Genomic DNA, 3,406 nt, shown 5'->3' with positions numbered 1-3,406 from the left:
GAGACAGGCTGTGTCGTTTTCTTTATTAACTCATAGTCCGATAGCTGGTGTACAGGGAAATATCTATACATCAGGGGCTAAGACAGGAGATCCAAAAGGCTTGTTTCCATAACAATTAAAAAAAGGAAATAAAAGTAATTTTTAAAACTTCTAAAAAGCTTCTAGTGTGCAGACTGCAGCATTCTCTAGGCTCAAGGTTGGGTGCAGCCTCCCCCTACCAGCCCTACGAGCAATCTGAGCGCAAAGCGATGTCACTGCAGGTGCCGGGCACGGGTGCAGCGCAGCACATTCCCTACAGCGTAGACAAGGCCAAAGCACAGGACCCACACACAACTCTACGGTGATGCTACGGAGTCAGCTGTCGCAGTGGGTCTAGGGAGGTAATTGTACACAGCACAACGGGTGATGGAGGGAGAGTCTGTGCCCATACGGCTCAGCTTCGGGTTGGGGAAGGGGTTGCTTTGCTCTCCAAGGCTAAGCTGGGTCATTTGCTTCACGGCAGCTGGGCTTCCTCCGCACTGCAGGGGAGCCAGTGGCTTTCCCAGCACCCACCGCGAGACAGGGCTGCCCTGCCAGGGCCACCATCGCGTGGCCTGAAGCTGGAGGTGGGCTCATTCTGCACGTTGCCAGAGAGAGCAAACTTGGGCTCTGAAGAACGCATCCACGGCCTCCTCCAGAGGAAAGAGCAGGGAGTCCCCAACCACTGTGCTACAAAGGCCAGGCTCCCCACACTGGTCAGGGAACGAATGGTCGGGGACCGGGGACATGGGACATACCGCCACTAGCTGCATCCTGCCCTCCTGGGGTCAAGTATCGCAGCAGACTCAGCCCACGGCACTCCTCAGAGCTGACCGGGCAGCTCTGCCCATCACTGCCCCCCTGCTAGAGCAGCTGGCCCGGGGGCTGCCCTCGCACCCAGGGCCTTCCACCTGCCCAAAGCGGAGCCGCTGGGGGAGCAGCCCCCCACGTCTCTGAGACCACTCCTGGGAGGGTCAGCATCCGCAGGGTCACTGGGCCACCCTCATTTGTGCCCTTGCGGGGAGGCCAAGGGACCCCGCAAAGCCCTGGCATGGGGTGCATGGTGCAAGGCTGCTGGCTCCCGCCAGCTCCTGGCTCATCTCCTGAGCAGATATTGTGCTGAGCAGAGCTAGGCACAGCCCCGTGTGTGGCACAAGCATCCCCTGCTCTCTCGTCTCCAATTCTCCCTGGGCCCCAAGCACCTCAGCACAGGCTTCACCCCAGCTGGAGCCAGCACAAACTGGGGCTTGCGCCACGGGCAGGCTTGTGGGACTGTGGCTGTGGCCCCTCTTTGCAGGCCAGAAAGGAGCCAGGCTCAGCCAGAAGGGCACAGAGCAGGGGCAGGCTGCTGCCCTTTTGCTCCTGCAGCCTCCCAGCTCCATTCAGCAGAGCTGCTCACGTCCTCCGAAGGGTTTGCCTGTCCTGCAGCCTGAAGAGGTATTCGGGAGCAGAGCTGTTAGTGCTTTGTATGTACTGCTAGAGTGTTCCTAGGGGTTTGCATAGTATTTATTGGTTCATATACACAAGGCTGATTACTGTACAGTTTACGCTTTCAACACAAGCAACGAGCTCAGTGCTCAGCCCAGACCCCTGCCCTGGCAGGGGACATTGCACGTGCTGGGGAGAGAAGGGCAGCCCTGCACCAGCCCCTCTGCCCAGGGCAGCTGTGTTCCCTGAAAACTCCCCTCTTGCACACCCCCTGGCAGGCGCTGCCCTCCCCATATAGCCCAACACTCACTCAGAGAGATGAAAAGCGAGTCCAGCAGAGGCAGCACGGGCGATGGGGCGGACAGCCCCTCTCCTTCCACGGCGAGCAGCGCCATGCTGCCCCAGCTTCCCTCTTGCAGGAGCACAGGCACGGGGATGCACTTACACACACGAACGTGCCAGGGTGGAGTCTCCTTCCCTCTCGTTTTCTGCCAGTCCAGCCCTTGCCTCCAAGAGCAGCTGAGGATGCCCCTGGTGCGCGCTGCTGTCTCTGGGCTCCTGGCAGCAGTGGGGCAGGGACGGAGGGCCCTCCGTCGGTTTTAAGTACTGTAGCTCATGCGTCTTGCAGTCAGTCAGTCATGCGATAGGACGGTAAGTATGTCTCATACAGAAATCATGCCATTAGCCTATAGAAACACGTACAGCCAGCCTTGCTCCCCTTCACTCTCTGCTTTCCTCTCCTCTCTCCTCAGGTATGTCAGAACGTGTGTGGAGTTCAGTGGTTTGGTGTTGAGGTGAGATCCTGGAGAGACACAGAGAGAGACAGAGATGAGGTTACCAGGCATTCATGGCAGCACAGCCAGGAGAAAGGGTGGGGGCAGCCAAGCACGGGCAGTCCCAGCCCCTCCTACACCCTGTGCTTGTCCCACATGCACCCATCCTGCCCAGCTACCACAAGACAAGTTTTGGGGGGTGTCAGAGAGACAGTGACAGCACCACTAAGTGCACTGCCTGGAGCAGCATCAATGGCGTAGGTCGTATTGCTGGTGCTGTCCCAGCTTGCAGAGAGCAGCAACAAGCAGGAGCTGAGCTGCACCAAAGGCAATGTGGCCCTGGGAAGGAGCTGTGAGGACTGCTGTAGGGGCTGGGATAGAGAAGGCCAGCCCTGAGCCCCCAGCCTCAGCTAGGGTGACTGCACCTCACTCTCACAGCAGTGAGGGTATATTCCGTATATTCCTAACGCACACCCTGGGCCACTTCCGTATGCCACAGAAAGCCGCAAGAGTAAAGCAGCAGGAGCACCGCCCCAGAGAGAGGCGGACCAGGGACCGCCGGGGGAGCGGGGCAGGCAGCTGGTGTGGGGACACGCTCCGCGGGAATATGCGTCCACACGCACAAGCCTCTTGACCGTCATGCACCCAGGAGAGCCCACTAACACAGTGGAGAGAGAAGGGCAGGTGAGGACAGACAGACACAGCCATGCACGTACAGCAGAGGCCAGGGACTGCCCGCCCCTGCCTGGCAGCCTCCGCCCTGGTCCAGGCAGTGCCTGGCAGCTGGGAAGCATGTGTGCAGCGCCGTCCCCTGAGCGCTGCACCACCTGCCCAGCAGCGAGCATGCAGAGAGCAGTGATGCAACGGGGTCACGATGGCATGCTGTGTCAAGCACCCTGCCTTGAGCCTGGTCTAGTCCCACCCAGAAGGGAAGGCAAAAGGAGCAGGGAACAAACAAGGCTCAAGGGATGAGCCAGTGCTCACGCTGGGGATCAATGGAAGAAATATCCTGGGCCAAAGGCAGGTCCCCTGCCCTTAAACCCTACGAGCATCATGTTCCTGCACCCCGGCACTCCTGCATCCCTACTGCCCTGCCAGCAGCATCTTGCCACGACCTGCACCCCGTCCTGGCCACTGAAGCCTCACAGACCTCATGGCCACCCTCTTGCACCACAACATGTGGCTGG

The sequence above is a fragment of the Buceros rhinoceros genome, unplaced genomic scaffold (assembly GCF_000710305.1).
Source record: "Buceros rhinoceros silvestris isolate BGI_N320 unplaced genomic scaffold, ASM71030v1 scaffold27117, whole genome shotgun sequence".
Lineage (NCBI taxonomy): Eukaryota > Metazoa > Chordata > Aves > Bucerotiformes > Bucerotidae > Buceros > Buceros rhinoceros.
The sequence above is the reverse complement of the archived record's forward strand: the minus strand, read 5'-3'. Positions refer to the sequence as shown.